The sequence below is a fragment of the Andrena cerasifolii genome, chromosome 6 (assembly GCF_050908995.1).
Source record: "Andrena cerasifolii isolate SP2316 chromosome 6, iyAndCera1_principal, whole genome shotgun sequence".
NCBI classification, from domain to species: Eukaryota; Metazoa; Arthropoda; class Insecta; order Hymenoptera; family Andrenidae; genus Andrena; species Andrena cerasifolii.
In genome coordinates, this window is record NC_135123.1 from 3,927,868 (window position 1) to 3,948,264 (window position 20,397).

The 20,397-nt window shown below is 35.7% G+C and overlaps 1 protein-coding gene across 9 annotated transcripts in view; it reads left to right on the forward strand.

Annotated features, from left to right (window-relative positions):
* Positions 1-839: 839 nt before the first annotated feature.
* Positions 840-20,397, forward strand: part of Endoa (SH3 domain containing GRB2 like, endophilin-A) — a 78,939-nt gene continuing 59,381 nt past the window's right edge. For 5 of the 9 annotated variants that reach the window (XM_076814103.1, XM_076814108.1, XM_076814113.1 and 2 more), the window contains exon 1: positions 840-995. The gene's annotated coding sequence lies outside the window, so the exon portion shown is untranslated. Of the gene's footprint in view, positions 996-1,985; positions 2,017-20,397 lie in introns of those variants that run through there. The other 4 variants (XM_076814112.1, XM_076814109.1, XM_076814111.1 and 1 more) reach the window with 2 other exon arrangements.

Consider the following 20,397-nt stretch of genomic DNA (forward strand, 5'->3'; position numbering starts at 1 on the left):
GTCCTTATGCTTAAAGAAGCCGTACAAAAAAACTTGCATAAATAAATAAGGAAATAATTTTTTTAATTAAGTTAAACTATTAATGTATGTGCTACAAACGAGAAGGTTGCATTTTTAAACAATTATAGCATAGTAAAAAAAATTTCAAAAATGCATATGAAGATTTTGATGGATTTATCTAAATGATACTGCTAAACCTAACCTTACTTTCGTTTCACAGAACGGGTGAATAGAAATTTATATTTGCATATTTTGCTTTTGTAATGAAAAGGTAATATTAAAATTACATAAAAACACCTCTCGTAGAGCAAAAAAATGTTTTGAACAGTTCAAAGTTCAAAGACATAACCTAACCGCGGGAACGCTATTCAAAAAAGGGCACGGTGATTGGGGCACGGGAATAGGGACAACGCATTTTTCGGGGCACGGTAATTGGGACAAAAATATGTATTTTTATTTCAATTAAAGAAATATGAAAAATTAACATTTTCAACCCGAAAAATGCCTTAATAAAGAGAAAAGTTCAAAACACCAATATAAATTTTCACCAAGCAAAATTAAAGTAAGAGAAGTAAGTAATTAATTCCTTCGCGGAGTAAGTCGGCGTCAAAGCACGGTAATTGGGACATCTACCCTACCCCTCTTGTTCCTGTGACATTTTGGGGGACAGCATCTCGGGGTTGCGCACAGTCATAATTTGTAATTATAAATTTGATAACTCCCGCAATTATTAAACTATTACACTAACGTGGTTTTAAATATTCACAATTAGTGCACACGAATGTTATGTGCTGCGTACAAACATTAGTATACGAGTTAGATAATGTTTCAATTTTATCATTTTCCCGCTTGTGAAGTAAGTACACGTTAGTGCGAGAGCAATCTAGCGTCGCTGCTGGAAACTCCAAACAGCTGTCGTCTGTATCAAACCGTAGCAGGGGGTTAGCTCAATTCTTGTTTCAAATAGTGGACTGCTCTCAGTAAATTAACGTGCGGTGAGTGTATTAGTATAAAATGTGCCTACTGGTTTGTATAAGATTGATATTTTTAACGGTTGTGTGTAAGAAAATGTTTAAATCGGCTCGTTTCTTCAAAGAATGGGTGCGATATAAATCTACATGACTGGTTAACACTTTTGTTTCACATGTTCGACAAATTTTTGTTATTCTTACGTACACACAGTGAACAATAATGTTTATTCTAACATTATATACTTACGAAATATAAGGTCGACCACCTAAAGTATTTGGACACAAATGTCCAAAAGACGCCATGTTCATTATTGGTTACTAACAGCAACATCTGTGATTGGATGCATGATACCACTGGAATTCTCGTTATTTCAAATTTCAGTGAAATGTCGCGTACATTCACAATCGGAATTGGTACTTATTCGAGTGAAATACAAAGCAATACCGTAAAAGAAATATTGTTTTTGCTGGAATTCTTAAAATGTTAATGTTCTAAAGTGTAGATTCATTCTTCTCTTTGTATTATTGTGTTCTCCGAAATATTTAGTAATGACACGGCACGAGCAAAAGTATAAATATTGACAATAAAAGTTTAATTAGAAATAACTTACCGACAATCACTGTTACGAGCACGTGATGGCATATATACAACGTATAATGTTACGTTCACTTTCAAGATCATTATTTAATAAATAAAAGGAGGGTTATCAACTTCATACTTTTTATTTGAATTCGGGGTTAACTTTAACATCCACGGGAATGGATATATACCGGGTGTGCGTGTAAAATTCGTAATTAATGGGAAATAATTTGATAGTTGAAGAAGTATAAACGTAACATGTTACAAAATGAATTTCTACAAGTAAAAATATACCGGCTATAATTATTTGTTTACAGCTATAGACATTTATATAAAAATAGTCGTACATAAAAGATGCACAGTACAGACGCTTACTTTCGTCATAAATTTGCGATATATGATCAATGTTTAAATCGATGTTATAATTGAAACATGACATACATTCAGATTACCAAAGTTACATAGGTATGTCATTCTTATAAAGTAACAAACGAGCGTGGTCACGAATGATGATAGTGAGACGTAATATAAAAGAACTGTATATTTAGGTTAGTTTCTTTCCGTTTATTTTGTATGCAATCAAAATTCATATTCTTTTAAATGAAATAATTTCTCTAGGGAAATGATGAATATCATTAACTATTTGACTAGTACTGATGTGTTTTTACATCTAAATTATTCTATGCTTTCGCTGACTGTGACATCTTTTTACACCGATGTGGGAGAGAAATATTGCCCCACGCAACTAATCTAGGGACATTTGAAGCGATGATCATAAGAAAAAGGCATTTTGTAGCGCTACTTATGCGCTTGTTCATAATATTATATTCGCATTAGTATCATTTTTGCATTAGCATGATTATCAGTGTTAAAGTCGAACAAATGTTGCAGAAGTCAGAAATTCAAACAAGTCGATTAATTAATGGCAGAACGGTCACGTGGGCGTGGCGTTGTGATCTGCGCCACGGAACCTTGGGTCATAGATGGGAATGCTGTTTTTCGTAGTGTGTCTCGGGAGGCAAGAGTGGGGATGCTAAATATTGTGTTCGGCAACGTATTCAAGCTTCTCAAGTTGTATATAAAGCGATATCCTTATGGGCCCAAACCGCTAAATGTGTTCTTTGTCACTCAATACAGGGCTGTCCGTATTTAGTCAAATTTCTACACATTTCAGGGTCTTAAGGTATATATTAAATGTCCAAAAAATATGCTGAAAGTTTTTCTGAGTGGTTCGCTTCTCGCCGAGACACTCAGAGGCGCTTATTGATTTCACCCTCTGCTGCTTTTATGACAACATTATACAAGCAACACACTATGCATAGAACGTAAATTTTATTACGTTCGATATAGATGAATATATAGCATCTGTGGGAGCAAAATAGTCTTATTTGTACAAAATATTGGTGTTCAGTGTATGTATGATAAATAGAGGTATATATAGGAAATAAGACTTGTCAGTGACATTGCCTAGGGTTATAGGAGATTAGCTGGATAATGCTTTACGTACTATTAGCGGATGCGTAAGGTCTGCCCGGTTTGGGACGGTATTTCTGTTTCCCTAGTAGAGGCAGAGGCTCTTGATTCTTTCGATTAACATGGTTGTGAAATGCTCAGTTTGGTTTTTTGATCTCCTTTTGAATGTCTTTAAAGTAAAATCATCTTTGTATATAAAACACCAGGGATTGTAATTATAAAAATACTAATACAGTAGAAAGAATCCATGAAAAGATAAATTTCAACTATATAATCGCAAAATTGAATAAAAGAAAGGATTCGTTAGTGACATCCTTCCGGATGCTGTTAAAAGAGGAAAACACTTACAAGGACAGTGCACAGGGTTTGGGGCCCCGATTTTTCTCGAATTTTGCACACTGTTGGTGCACGACATACATATGTGATAATGTATGGAACTCATAGAACATTTCACTCCAAATTTTACAAGAAAATCGAAAAAATCGTTGAAAGTTTTACCATTTCTAAGATCTCCAGTTCGCGCCTATAGGAAAAAAGAAAATTGCAAGTAAAGAGTGGCATGAAGGCAGCATGCCGAATTGTAAGTCGGAAGGTCCCGAGTCTCTTGTGGTAGGCAAATGTATTTTTTAGAAGGCGGAGGGAGGGAGGGAGAGGATTGGAACTATGTTTTTCGAAACTCATGGTTGGGAACACTGATCCTACGCTATTATTTACTCTTACGGCTTTATTTTTATGTGTAAACGCGAGTAATTCATTTTAGAAAAACAAAACTTTATGCGTTTAATCTCGTGCACTGCCTTGTCAATAAAATCATGAAAGTATTTTTTTTTCACTCACGCGATTTAGAAAGTACCAATAATGAATACCACCATCGAAGAATGAATGTATGAAGACAATGTTGAACGAGTAGTACACAAATGTTCGGCCGCAAATATTCGTGAAGTACTGCTATTACTATTCGTAGATAATATTCGTTAACGCATGGGTAGAACCGGCGTTAGGTGCTATGTTCCAACTCCATGTGCTTGGTGATGTGCAAACTGGGTGCGCGTAAATCATTATGTTGCTGACCATTCGATGATGCGGAACAAATCGAGTGGCGCATGCATTATTATGACAATAAACAGACTTGTACACTATTATTAAAAAGTTTCAATATATTCAGTTTCTAATATTTCTTACTTTCCGCTGTGTTTTATAATTTTTGTAATAACTCGTGCATCCCAATGTAAAGTTATGGGTTATAGTCATTCAAGCGTAGAGAATTAGAATTTTCATTCATAACCCTATGACACGAAGACGCTTTATTTAACGGTAATTTTTCGGTTTAGTTTCCAAGTTTACTACATTCATGTGCTGTATAACCCCGGGTCTCCACCAAGGCGAGCCCGAACAAAAACATTGTTCGCGAACTTTTTCGTCTGTTCTTGCCGAGTCCACATCGCTGCGAATATGAAAAGAAGTCAGCGTACGTTCACATGCGATTCGTACGCTGAGTTTTTCTCATACCTATTCGCGGCGATTTGGACTCGGCAGGAACAGACGAAGTTCGCGAACAATGTTTTTGTTCGTGTCCGCCTTGGTAGAGACCCGGGGTAAGGATATGTCTTGCGAAATTATTACCAGAACCACATGTAATTACAATTCCACGCAGCAGTGCATTTTATGAAAGTATTATATACGTAACCATTTGCTATAAAAATGTAATTAAAAAAACATTCTTCGGGAACTACGAACATACCATGAATTCAAATATTGGTGTGTCAGCGCAGGCGAGGTATATACATATAGGGTAAACCTACATCCAATGTATTTTGTGTACCGGTTTTTGGGGGTCCTAGCACCCAGGGGCGGATTTGGGACTTTCGGGAGGGGGGCGCAGGGGCGAATCTAAAATTTTCTTGAGCGGGGGGGGGGCGTAGGTCTGAGAAATAAGCCAGGGACCTTTCCCGATAATATTTTCGTGCTAAATGAAAAAGTGTTTTTTTTTTGGTATCAATTTGTCAAATTTTCTCTCATATTGCTAAGTTAAAATAAGTATTTTTCAAATTAAAATAAGTATTTTTCCCTTGAGGGAGGGCCCCCCCCCCTCTGAATCCGCCACTGCTAGCACCTCCGTAGCATTGTCCTCGCAAATGCAACGTTACCGTCAAACTGTTGAAACATCGTAAGGGGTTGTCCTTAAATTATGTAAGGCTTTGGGGGGGGGGAGGGTCGCGATTTCTTACGTTTTCTTACAGGGGGGGGGGGGCAGGTAGCGTCTTACGAAATATTTTTTAACCTAATTTTCAATAAATACAAATTCTATAATTAATGTTCCAGAAAAATAGTTTCAGTTTAAATTTCCCGAAACCGAGTTAAATGAATTATATAAACTTTTAAAAGAATTTTAATAATTAAAAAAAATAAATGTAAAAAATATTACGTAAGAAGAGGGTTGCAATATCAAATCTTATGAATTCTTATACTGGGGGGAGGGAGGGGGTAAGAAATCGACAAAATTACCCTTACGTAATTTAAGGACAGCCCCTAACGCTGTACAGTGGTGTATTTGCACCGAAAAGCCGGGAAGAACTATTTTACAATTTGCTGAATCTTCAAACTCCCGTAACTTTGGGAAGGCTAAAATTGGCTAAAATTTATCCAATGTGTATGAAACAAAAAACATTTTAAATATTAAAGTTTGAACTTTCTACTTTTCGATTCTGTAAACCACTCTTATTGAAATGGCTTAGTAAGGCATGTAAGTAGCTTAATTATTCAAGCAAGCTTGAAAAAAAAACGATTTTCTCGAAGGACTTGAGCAGCTTAAACGTTTTAACTATGTACTTACTTACATTTAAGCCACTTGAATTGAAATAATTACTCAAATCCCCAGAGCCGCCCTGAGAGTTTGCGAGACCCGAGCCAAAAGTCGATATTGTTGAAAACATCCAATTGAAAGCAGATAACGTTACGCAGGGCCGGCTTTAAAGGGGGGGGGGGGGGCAGGCAGGGCGGCCGCCCGGGGCGCCGAATTTGTACCGGCGCCGCTGTATGCGTTTATTCATTTATATCCGTTCTGCTAATTGATTTTCTTGCCCTTGGAGGGACGCCATGATAATCTTACCCGGGGGTGCCAAGTATGCTAAAGCCGCCCCTGATCTTACGTATCTACTTCATGCGTCACTTAGGCTTGCCGAAAATCTATTCTAGAAAAATTGATACCTTGACAATTATACTTAATTCATTTAATTTTTACAAAATCAAGTCCCTAAGCACAGGGCCCCCTAAGCGCGGGGCCCCCCTGAGCGCGGGGTCCCCCTAAGCGCGTGGCCTCCATAAACGCGGGGCCCGGACTCTGCAAATCCCTTTGAAATGCTTGAAAAATAACAAGATATTCGCATAATTTCAAACTACTTAGTTTATCAAGGGTCTTATAAGAATAAAATGAATCGATACAAGAAGAGGTTATTTCGAGAACAGAAGTGCTGCTATATCTTAAGAATAAAAAAATGTAAAACATGTATCTATAGTTTATTATACGTGGAAGTTAAATTTTTGTAGTTTATATAATATTTAATATAATATTCATATAATTTTGTATTTAATTGTATATAATTATTAATCTACATACGTATGTCTGTATAAGTTGAAACATTAATAATGATTTTGGATTTCGAGAATAAAATTAGTGGGTATCAATTATGAACAGTGAATGCTATACATATATGTAGTATTCGGTAATTTGAGTCGTTCAGAATAATATACCTTATAATTATACTGAATATAAGCCATAAATCAAATATCCATTGTATTAAGCAGTAAGCGCCATTATTGGGTCAAATTTTCGAGTAGTATTAGAATATCTGAATAACTCGAAATCGATCGAGTAGCTCGAAAGATCTAGAGACGCGGTAGCGTTTCGACGCCAAGTACATGAAAGACACCCTATATATATGTCGACTTTCGCTACCGCTATCATTTACTCGAACGCAGAGCTATTCCAACCTAACCTGAAACTTATTTCATTAATATCTCATCACGCTTGCAATATTTTCTAAATTTAACGGCATTTTTCTCATGTAAACCGCATATAAGCTTTCAAATAAGACCAAATTCAATAAAATCGGTCCGCGTATGACAGAGATATCGTAATATCGTCTCATGGATCTGTCAGAAATATAACATTTTTAACATTTTCTTCTTCTGATTCTCCAGTCAAATTTTTGCGACATAATACGTATACGCGTTACACGCAACATTCAGCCAAAACGACACTAAACATGTTTCATTCGTCGATTCGTCAACTCTCGGGACCATTCGGCAGGACACGGCAGGGATCGTCGTCCGTCATTGTATATATTATATGAAACTGAAAATTAACGACTAGTGTAAATTCTTTGAAATTTAATTTTCTATGCACGTGAGCATCTCCAGGAGGTGATTCTAAACGTGAATGTGCTGTGCAGTGGAATTCTGGATGAAAATAGAGGTTCAATGATGTCCAATTTCTTTGTCTAACCTCAATTTTCAGTTTCATATAATGACCAACGTAAATTCTTTGAAATTTAATATTCTGTGCACGTGGGAACATCTAGGAGATGATTCCAATCGTTAATGTGCTTTGCGCTTAAAATCTGACTTAAAGTGGAAGGTTCCGTGAAGTCAAATTTGCTTTTTGAACCTCAATTTTCAGTTTCATGTAACGACTACTGTAAATTCTTTGAAATTTAATTTTCTATGCACGTGAGCATCTGCAGGAGATGAATCAAAACGTGACTGTGCTATGTAGTGGATTTCTGGCTGAAAATAGAGGTTCAGTGATGTCAAATTTGATCGTCGAACCTCAATTTTCAGTTTCATATAACGACTGGTGTAAATTCTTTGATACCCATAAAAAACTTCAAAAAAGTAAACAAATTATGCCAAGTACATGAATTATCTTTTGTAAAAAGAATTGAGATCCCCATAAAAAAACTTCAAAAAAGTAAAGAAATTACGCCAAGTACACGAAATCAAATAAATCACAAAAAATAGAAGATAATAATAATTCCAAAATAAAAAAAAGATGTGAAATCAAAATGGGCTGCAAGTACATAAAGGTGGTTTCCAACTGTGCTTAAGATGACACAACTACATATACACAGCTAAAATGCTGTGTTCATACATTATGTTCATTCCATTACTCATATCGCGGACGTTTTAATTAACCCATCAAAAAGAATCCCATTTAAAAACATTGTCGTAAATTAATAGCTTTAGAAAATTAATTAATGATATACAAAAATTGCGACAATTATAATAATGGCTATTTATACAAAATAAGAATGTATTACATAATATTAAGCAGATATATGTTTATACAAATAAATATTTTATTCAAAGTACTTGGCGCTGCGATACCGAAGAAATGCTACTTGTATTAGTATTAATAATTTACAATTACCCCCTTACAATCTAAAATACATAATATACATATATATATACTAGAAACGCAGTCAGATTTATTCTACCTACATATATTTAATATTTAATTCTAATATACATAGCATATGCACACGCACACATACACACATTCACGAATGCACGCACAAGAAAGAAAAAGATTAATGCAACTTATACATATTTATTCAGTTTAGCGACACCAATTCGGGACGCAGCGCCAAGTATTTTGAATAAAATATTTATTCGTATTAAAATATTTATTTGTATAAAAATATATCTGCTTAATATTATGTAATACATTTTTATTTTGTATAAATAGCCATTATAATTGGCGCAATTTTTGTATATCATTAATTAATTTTCTAAAGCTATTAATTTACGACAATGGTTTTAAATGGGATTCTTTTTGATGGGTTAATTAAAATGTCTCAATTTTAAGTACTTAAATATTTCATATATTTAGTAGCTCTATCTATTTCACCCACAACGAATTTTATTACCTATAAACACGTAATTTAAGAAAGGAGTGCTTGGATGATGTATGACTTTATTTTATATTGGTAATTTCTATGCCAAAAGAATTTTTTAGGATCCTAATTTTTGTACTTTCTCAAAATTAATACTAATGTTGCGTTCGTGTGTGCATGACCCAATGTAAAATATAATAAAATTGTACTTATAACGACAGAAGTGATGTAAAAAATTGTATAATACAGCAGGAGGCGTAAAATGGTAGTCTATCTATACTACCACTTTGAACAGAAAGAAATCTACCCTACATACATAAGTATGTATACCAAAACCAAAAAAAGTACGAAGTTCGTTACTTTATTTTGGAAAGAAGACAACTATTAAAAATTATATCTTAACCCCTGGCTGCGAAAAGTGTATACATATGTACGCCCAGTAAATTCAGTACCTTGTTCTACTTAATTTGGTATTAAATTAGTATTGGACATAATATTACATTTTGCATAGCGACCACTCAAATAGTTAAATTTTGAGAACTATTTCCTTGTTTTCTTAAACATCGACAACTACGCACATCTTTCTAATTATACTGACACGCCTCAGCGGCGGTGATGTAAATATCGCCCCGCACACTGCGTATGGGTTTCTGTTAGAACGCGTCGTTGTAAAAGTGTTACTGCATATGGAGACTTCTCCGTGACTTTTCAGCCCTCTTGGGGGGTCTGGGTGTGCAATGCGCACGTCTGGATGCAGCTGCCGCCCTCGTGCAGGGATTGCAAAATTACCGAATTTTTCAATTACCGGTAATTCGGTAACATTTTTAATCAAAACCGGTTTACCGATAATTTACCGGTATTTTTTAAGGTATTGAAAATATAAGAGTAAACATTACAAAAAAACTTTTTTTTAACTCTAATCGCGCATTATAAAAAATATATGGAAATAAAATTATTCTGAACATAAAATATAAAATGATATAACACAAAATAGATATATTTGTATAACTGTTGACAATACTTATTAATATGGATCGTCAGCACGAAAACAATGAAAAGAATCTTAACTTACATACATAATTAAATATTTTTTATTTAACAATTCTTTTTATCAAATAAGCACGCAAAAACATACCTAATTCGTCTAAACTTTGGTCTCCTGATCGCTACCTAATTTTTGTACAAAATTATTAGTAATTGAAGTTTTTGTTTTTACTGATAACGTAGTAGATGTCGATGGAATTAATGAACGCATATATGCGCTATATTGCTATATGTAATTTATCGAATTACCAGTAAAAATTTGGTGAATTACCGGTAAAAATTTTAGGGTATTTCTCGCGATTTACCGGGAAACCGGTAAACCGGTTTACCGATATTGCAACCCCTAACTGGCACCGGGTCAACTAATTATGACAAATAGTTTACGCGATAAAAGTTCACAAGTACAACCTATTTTCACGCAACTGGGCAAAAATCGCAAAATTCAGAGCTCTGTATTTTTCAAAAAAACTCGACATCGGAAAAACGATGACTTAAACCCTTGATAATTTCACAAGAACTACATCATATTCCATTTGGAACAAAATCCCAAACATCGTGGGAAAAAAGTTATCGATTTGTTGTGGACTGACCCATTTTAGAGTTCTTTATTGGAACCAAGTCAACATTTCAGTTCCCAGCTGCAGTAGTAACCCACAACGATAGACTCTTACCGCCCGAAGTGTATTAATCTAAAAAGTTATGCGGCTAAACTAACTATCGTAGTGGCTTCCTAAAGTTAAGCAGTTGGTTCGTCCACGTCATCCAACCTCTTAGCAGCTAGTGGTGTTAACCAGGCACTGGGTCGAACACTACCCTTCCTAGTAGTTCCCTACGGTTTAAGGTCTCGACACACATATTAGTTCCGTGTCTGAGGGGCGTAGAGGATCTCTTCTTTCCACTGACACGTACCGTCACAGAACTGATATGTGTGCCCAGACCTTTAAGGTCAATTTATACAGCCACCGAGACTGCGACCAGGCGCGTTGGCACGTTTGATACTCGCACGGTCGCCGTGCGCTCATCTACTTAGTCTCCACCATGCGAGTATCAAACGTGCCGACACAGCTTGTCCCCGGCTCGGTGGCTGTATAAATTGACCTTTCGCCGTAGGATCGTCTACGACAGGCCCGCTCAGTCGGGAGCCAAAGACCTCCGTGTGGGACCCGGGTCAGAACCGACGGCTGTGGTTACCAACGTAATACAGTAAATCCCCGTTGTGAGCCCGACGAACGGGGCTGGCGATGGGCTCACGACGGGTTACGGACATGATTCTCTCTTCCGTACCTGACGGCAACGTCGTGTCTGACTCTTTCGTTTCCTCTCGCTCGTTGCCCGGTTCTCTCACTCCCGACCGCAGGCTTCCAAGAAATGGTGGGGATAGTCGCCGGGCTGTCAACGGGAGGTAAAAGCGAGCTCATAACGGGGATTTACTGTAGTTCCGCGCTCGGTTGTTACCCGGGTCTCAAATCCTAAGGAGGTCTTCGCAGAGTTAGGAGCGATGGGGCCTCAGTGAATGGAGGGGGAAACACCTACAGGAGTTGTAGTTATGTGTGCAAGAACTGCGCTTGCGTCAGTCACGCACCATTACCACCGCTCCTGTAGGTGTTTCCCCCTCCATCACTGCGGCCCCATCGCTCCTAACTCTGGGTCTTCGGCTCTCAAATGAACAGGCCTGGTTTACAACATCCACCTTCCTGTGGCTACCGGTGTTGGCCAGGCACCGGGTCGTCCGCGAGTAACAAATTCTAAATAAAACTCGTACCCTCGGGTGTGTAGCCGCCCTCAGTCCTCGGCGCGTAACAGGGTTAAAAAGGGGTAAAAAATGACGTTCTGACGAGTGGTTTTAATAATTGGAAAGAAAAGACTGTAAATTCGTGATTTTGAGTTTTATATTTTGTTTGTGATTTTCGCCAAGGTTAAATTCCAAGACGTACCATAACAAATCTTACGATCTGTTTCGATAGTGCATCACGAAAGTGGCACGGAGGTGCTAGACAGTGATGCCAGAATCGTGGGACGCGGGGCAAAATGCTTACCCCCACTATGACCTACCGTCGTCCCCCACTTTTTTCCTATCGCACTGCACACAGGCATATCCCTACTCCTGTCCGTTTGCTCGGTAGCCCAACAGACAGCTCACATGGACAGGAGTAGCCACCTGCGTTTAAAAGCCACAATAATGGCACATAGTCCCAAAAAATAAAATTAACGGAAGCCGGTATAGGCGTGACGTTGAGTAGCTAAAACATTCAGACATAAAAAATCTAGAAAAAAAATCACACACCGCTATACAATCAAAGACACGTCCCATTAGTTACCCCTTACGTCTGATCTAGGTATGCACTGCATTAAGGATAAAATCAGAAAAAAGAAATCCAGAACAATAGATTCTGAGCTCTGAAGAACTAACACATAATTGAATAAAAATTGAATTTCTCAATTTCTGAAAGTAATGATACAGAAACAACTAGCCTATTGTTTATCAACACCACGAATTTTAAAAGCAGCATTAAATACAGTATCAAATAAACAGTTTGCAAAAGCTTTTTACAACAATTATGGTTAAAAAATTCATAGAAAAAAAATTAAATAAATGTAAAATATGATAAATTATCCACCATTAAGAGGGAATAATTTTTTCTCATTTTGCGGCGCAAATTGCATTCCAATATCTTTTATAGTTCAAAAGTGATACGAAAAAGGCCCCAAATTTTTCAACCCGGGCCGGGAAAATCTGAATAGCTCTTTGCGACGTTAATTTGAAAGAGACCGTCCCAAAATTCTCGAAGCTCGGACATCACTGCTGTCCAGCGGTCGCTGGCAGCTCTCCGAACGCCGGGACGGTGCATGGTTGTAGTGGAATGCGTCCGTGAGGCGCTGTTGCCATTTTACCTGTTCGCGCGAGCGCGGGTTGCAGGATAAAACGCTGACCCTGTATAGTGTAAATCGACCTTTAGTCGGATTAGTCGTGTCTAATTATTCGGCAAAGAGCATAGGTACACATTGCAATCTTTTGCCCGTTGAGCTGATCGTACGGCAGATTTTATGAAAATGCCCTATAATCGTTCGATACGACCACGTGATACATCGAGTCCTGCTGAATCACTGCGACCGTCCACATATTCATGTACAGTGACTCGCATTAATATTCGGACACTTTTTAAAATTGCATAACTTTTTTAAAATTAATTCAAACGACTTGAGTTTTTTTAGAAGCTAGAAGGATTAGTTTGCTAAGTGACGTGATTTGTCGTTTTGAAAAAAAAAATGTGTTTGGTCGGAATAGCAAAAAAATAGAAAAAGGCGTTTTTAAAATTTTTTTAAAATCGCCAAATTCCTGAAATCAGCGATTTTTTACCTTATTCTGCGATCTTTAAACGTTTGTAGCTCGGAGCAACGTTAACCGATTTTGATGAAATTTTAGGCACGTATACAACTTACTGCAATCTACAAATTGTTTTTTTTAATTTTCATTACAAGCTCACAAAAAAAAAGTTTAAAAATCGACCTTTACTATTCTTTTCGCTATTCCAACCAAATACATTTTTTTTCAAAACGACGAAACGCTTCAGTTAGCAAACTAATCCTTCTAGCTTCTCAAAAAAACTCAAGTTGTTTGGACCAATTCTAAAAAAGTTATGCGATTTTAAAAAGTGTCCGAATATTAATGCGAGTCACTGTATGTAGGTAGAGAATGTGCCTCTTCCTAGGTGTCTTTTAACCAGAGAGAAAAGCATGCACATAGCATGTATTTATGTACTCGGAAGACATACGAGGGATCGTACGAAATATCATAACATCAGCGGACCCTTTAGAACTTGCGGTTACTGTAGAGTGGTTTACGTTTGTCGGGACAGTTGTGTTCAGCTAGCCCTGCACTCTGAATATAGTACGTCGACACTAATGAAAATTTGAATTTCCATATTTCCTATCAACCCTTCGTTGCCACACCTCTTTTTTCGGTCAACTTTGACATACCTGGGTGGCTCACACCCAGAACAATTTTTGAACGACTGCCATTCTTATCCGGAGAATCCAATCGTTATGAAAAAAATCATGGGTCAATTTTAAGGTCTGCATAATGTATTCCAATAGTTTTTTTATTGAAATTTCATCACAGGTTTGTAAAAAAAATCTAGATTACCATGTGTCGAGAAAACACGAAGAAAATCTTCAAACAATTTTAACTTTTACAAATTGCAATATTAGAAGCTATAAATCTACAGAGTTATTGTTCAGATATAATATTTTGAGAGAAAAAATAGTTTGTAAGTCGGCTTTGGAAAAAATGTATTTATTTTACATATAGAAGGTACAGAGCGTCAAAATCAGCTTGTGGGTGGCTCACACCCAGAGTGTCAAGGGTTAAACAGGTGGACGAGCAGGGAGATCCGATGCCAATAAGTCCAACACATCATCCAGATTATTTTTAATTATACGTAATTCTCATTGCTTCTGAATTTTATGGACTAATTTGACATTGTTTATTAAATATTACAAATAGTCGAGTGAAGTCGAGTTTGGACTTATTTTCATCAAGAACGCTCATACATTGTTAATAGTTTCATGATTATGTAACAGACAATATGGAAATGAAAGTTTTCATTGGCAGATGATTTATTGCAGGCTCGACTGATGGTTAAATTAAGGGTCATTGAGGCGATGAAGTTACGAACCGATCTCCGAGCTCAGTTTGTTTACACAAGAATCATTCAGGGCCTTTCAGACGATGGTTCCGATACTCTTTAGAAAACATCAATGCAAAAACGCGCCAGTGCCATGCATAGGGTGAACATCCCTCGGCGTAAAGAAACACCCCCGCTACTCAAAGTGTTACTGAACAAAAAAGATCTTTAATACTTTTCTTTATTGCAATTTATAAATCATTATTAATAGATACTGCATTGAGTATAAGATTTTTTACTAGTTTATTGTAAATGCATAAAAAGTCGTGTACGTTGTTTACCTAAAATATTATCCTGTATAATTATTTCTTGAGTATAAACTTTTTAAATCGAGATAATCAAATTATCTTGTATAATTATTTCTTTAACTGTTTAAATCAATTCATTTAGTTTCGAATGTCCAATAAGGTGAGAGAAATATTTTTTTTCAGTTATTTGTTTTTAAACTAGATTTTTGGCTCGCCATTATTTTTCTAAGAATAAAAATATACATATGTTTTTATCATCATATACCTGTAACTGACAAGAGGAACATATTAATCCGTATACAACATGTTGACCGTCCGATGACCTTGAACCAGAAAGTTCCATATTTAATCGGTCGGGAGTGCACGCAAACAGCGCAAGATATGTAGGCTGAGAGAAAAGAGTGAGAATATTTTGCGCGTTATTCTTCCTGTCTCGCGCTTAGGGTCGATTAACTATGTACGTAATTTCATATGCCATCTGTATTTTTGATTATGCATATTAGACGAGTATATCAATAATAATAGCAGGCAATAATTATATTAAGTATATTAAAGTACTAAAAAACAGAACAGAAAAAGCTCTGACAGATAAAACTCGCAGTATATTTTACTTTTTTCGGGTATGATTATTTTGACTTGTATTTCTATAAAATTCGTTATAGTAGGGTGGCGCTTATTTTCGATTTTTGAATTTTCTTCGGGGCACCCTCCAGAATAGTTTCAAATAATTAAAAAAAATCCGTGTAAAGTTTGAGCTCGATCGGATAACGGGAAAGGGTGCCCCTGGGCCCTTAATTATTTAAATCATTATTTAACAGCTCGCGAAGTCGATTTTATATAATATCTTCCAAATTATTGATTAAATCAAAAAATATGTCAAACAAAAGTTGTAGATCCGGACAAGGAGCATCTTTTATGTTGTATTACTTTTTCTCGTGCGACAAACGGTTTTCGAAAAAAGTCCGAAAAGCTAAAAAAAACTTTTTCCCCTCAAATTTTGAAAGTTTAAATGCTTCTGGAACACTTTTTATTTATGAAGGCGAACAAAAAAATGGAGGTTTTATTTTCGAGGACTATTTTTTTAAACATTTAAGGGGGGGGGCATATACCGAAATATGCGAAAAAGATAAAAAAAATTGTCTTATTTTCATTGTTTGATATGTCATGAATGTTTCCTGAAAATTTGGGACAGAAATTCGCAAAATATCGAAGATATAGAGTCTGTATATTCGATATTTTTGCTAATTTCGGTTATAGTAGATATAAACTTAAACACATTTTCTTGAATACTTGCATCGTTAATTTATTCTGTAGTTGTTAATGCTCCTTTTTATGTAAAATAAAAATACCGGCTTTTATCTGCAAAATAGTGTTCCAATATTCGCATATCATGCATTCGTTTCAAAGTTATGATTATTTAAAAGCAACAACCCCCAATTTGACGCCCTATGCAAATTCCTCTATATTTGCATTTTTACAACTTTCTCACCGTTTCTCCTGTTAGTAATTATGCTTCTATAATTCCACGGGACTTACAGTATAATCTCTTATTAAAATTCTAGATGTCAGAAGAAGCATAAATTTGGCCATTTTCTGTCACACGCTTTTAAAATGATATATTTGACTGTTTCAAAATTATTTATTAACAAAAGTGCAGAATATACTTTTCCATAAGTTTTTAATGCTCTACCACTATGTATATCACGGTTTAAATTAAATGACACAAATTTCGTTCTCGAGATGTACTATTGTAAATATTAATAAAAAAAAGAAGGCGTATATAAAGTAAACGTCGATTCGGCGTAGAGACGACGACTATTGTCGCCTGCAGGAATAAGATATACATTGGGATATATTTTTACGAAACGTGGGCGCAGTTTGAACAGCGGAAGTACAGTCAGACACATGGGGGCGTACAAAGCGACGGAATCATATCGAATGATAAAAGCACCCATGACCCAATCGTATTTAAATAGACTTTTCATTGATTACGTGTTAATACTTGCCTCCAGCTTTACAACGTTGCTATTTTTTAACACGACTTTACGCGATATACAATAATTAGATTTTTATTTAGCATTGCATGTTGTTTAGACATCGATATTTTCGTCTTACAGAGCCAAGTTTCATTTTTTGCTAGATTGTCTTTATTAATTTTCATCGTTATCTACAGCCAAATTTTGACAAGTCCTAGCATATTCGCGTATTTTATTTGTAATTTTTTTTAAAAAATATATCTATGAGATATATTTTGTAAATATATTTATGAGATATATTTTTTAAATATATCTATGAGATATATTTTTTAAATATATCTACGAGATATATTTTTTAAATATATCTACGAGATATATTTTTTAAATATAATGATATACCATGAGAAACAGTGTTCTCAAAACGGTGGGACCTGTATTTCCAAAAGTTATTATGCCATTCGATTGAAACTATTTTTACTTTGGAGAATATATTTCTGGCTAGGGGGGAAACCAGAAAAAATTACAAAAAATTGAAAATTTATAATTTTCTAAGCCGTTGAAACGATGAAAACTATAGGGAAAAAAGTGGTTTCAAACTTCAAGTGTCGTTGTTTAGTAATAAAAAGTAATTTTGTAATTTTTTCTGGTTTCCCCCCTAGCCAGAAGTATATTCTTCAAAATAAGAAAATTTTCAGTCGAATCTGATAATAACTTTTGGAGATACAGGTCCCACCGATTTGGATCAATTTCTTGACGCCTTGACTTTAACGACTCCCCAGTGCCGTCTGCAATGATTAATTATAAAACAAAAAATATATTTCTATAACGTAAGACATCCTTAATGCAATGCAAAAAGTCCCATTAAATTATATATAGTAGTTTTCCTTTAATTAATTCCTAAAGATCACCTATTTTTGGGGGGGCTCTTGTACCCTTAAGCTCCTATAACTCTGGGAGTTCTACGAATTCCACCTTAATATTTTATGGACATATTTTCGAAACCCTAAACTATTAGAAAATCAAAAAAAAATCGAATTTTTGGGTAGAATACCCCCTTAAGAAAACAACATTATAACCAATATCCTGGTAACAGATTACTGTGAATCTAATCCAAGGTTATCCCAGAGTCGGCTCCTTTGTCTTCAACAAATCTGACGCTCCACATTTTGTTGTGTCTCATATTGTTTGCAAATAAAATACAGTAAAGGGCGATTCTCTGATAGCAGTTACTGTATTTGATTATTATATTGCCCCATGGATAAAGGGCGATTCTCTGATAGCAGTTACTGTGTTTTATTATCATATTGCCCCATGGCAGGTATGCACAACTGTATGGTTAATAGTGACGTAACAGACAGTAGATGAGGAGTGGAGAACATCTCAAGTAGTGGACATGCAACGCTGCGTAAGTGAATAACTATTGAAAGAGGGTGCATTATGCATTGCTGTGCCCGCGGCTGTGCTCGCGGGCGCTCGTGCCCGCCAAGCCGCCAGTTGTGCACGCCTGATATAGGGTGCGATTGAATTAGGTCAATTAGGTGATCAGAATTTAGGAATGTGTAATCTAGACACCTCAAGTGTGAAGAGAGGCCATATAAACATGGATCCGCGAACTGTTCGTTTCTAAGATACCAGCATTGTTAAAGTACGATAGAGTTTTAAGAGAAGGTCTGTCAATGGTATCAGTTCTCTTATCACTTCTTTTTGTTGGAAGGAAACAATAATACTGAGTGAAAGACCAATTACGCGGCGTATACAGTGACTCGCATTAATATTCGGACACTTTTTAAAATCGCATAACTTTTTTAGAATTGGTCCAAACGACTTGAGTTTTTTTGAGAAGCTAGAAGGATTAGTTTGCTAACTGACGCGTTTCGTCGTTTTGAAAAAAAATGTATTTAGTTGGAATAGCGAAAAGAATAGTTGAGGTCGATTTTTAAACTTTTTTTGTGAGCTTGTAATGAAAATTCAAAAAAAAAAACCCGTTTGTAGATTGCAGTAAGTTGTATACGTGCCGAAAATTTCATCAAAATCGGTTAACGTTGCTCCGAGCTACAAACGTTTAAAGATCGCAGAATAAGGTCGAGAATCGCTGATTTCGGGAATTTTCGCGATTCTCGACCTTATTCTCCGGTAGATTTAAGTCTGTCTTCCTGACTTAAGGGGTTACGCCACCCTGAAAGTTTTGAAAAAAAAAAAACGATTTGTTTTTCTTTGCACTTTCTTATTACGTAAAGTTTTAAGAATAATTTAAGCCATGGTAGACGCAAAAATTCCCCAAAATAGCCGAGTTGTAGACTTTAAACGAGGCGCGGATGTCGATGTTCCGCAGCAGGTAGCTACCATTCTACTTTTCTTCTTTTGCGTTTTTCTCGAAACTACATTTTCAAAGATGACCTATCGAATATCTCCAAAACTATTTGTCCGATTGAGTTGAAACTTGGCACGCATATTCTTAATGGTATTATCTACGATGTAGCATATCAGTTTTTCCATGCTATACCCCATTCGTATATAATTAATGGTTTAAATTCGTTTTTTCATGTGAAAAACGTATAATTTTTTGACTTTGCTCTCATTTGTGCAATACATTTTTTTTTCTCAAATCCCTATGCTACATCGTAGGTATTTTATTAAGGAACACGAAAATCATCGGGTTTTTGATTTCAGACGAACATGTTCGTTATAATTTGTTAGGTTAGTCACGCGTGTAACGGCGGACGAGCTTCGCGGGAGAACAAATAACTCGGTCATTTTTTAATATTTTTGTACAGTATTTATACAATATATGCACTAATACATGCTCTACCCATAAGAAGAAAATAAATAATTTTGAAGCTCATAGTATCAGTAAAAAAAATTCGTCTAGTTTAGTGCTGTTTCGAGCGCCTCAGGGTGGCGTAACCCCTTATATCTACCGGATTTGTATTTGTACGTTAATATTTACTCAAGTTATCGCAATTTATGTTTAAAGAAATAATGATTTTGATTTTGGACGATGAAAAATTTTTTGTTTATAATTTTTAGCTCGAATATTAATGATTCGATAAACAAACTACAAATAGAAAAAATGTGTGTCTTGAAGAGCTTTACAACACTGTATTTTTTAAAATTCAGTTTAACATTTAATTTTCCAATCTTTCTTAGCGTTTAGACAATAATTTTTTCCATTTTCGAGCGCTAGTCCCCTTATTGCATCCGACCCTTCAATTGAATGCAACCAAAACAAAAGTACATTAATCAAGGTTTATATTAATGTGAATTAGATTTGCGAAATTTTACTTTGAAGTCGATTTAATGTGTAGAATATGTTACATATAGGGTGGGCGGATACTTTTCTGAGTAACTGCATGTAAATAGTTCCTAGTGAATAAAAGTAGGGCAATGTTTGTAAGATTCACTATCTTAGTAAGTCGGATTAGTCAAGAATGGCTCATTGAAGGAATGTAAGAAATGATACAGTTGATCCATATTTTAAGTTCCTCGACTCTGTGTGTAGGTTTTGTTTCAATAAGTCTGTTAATGA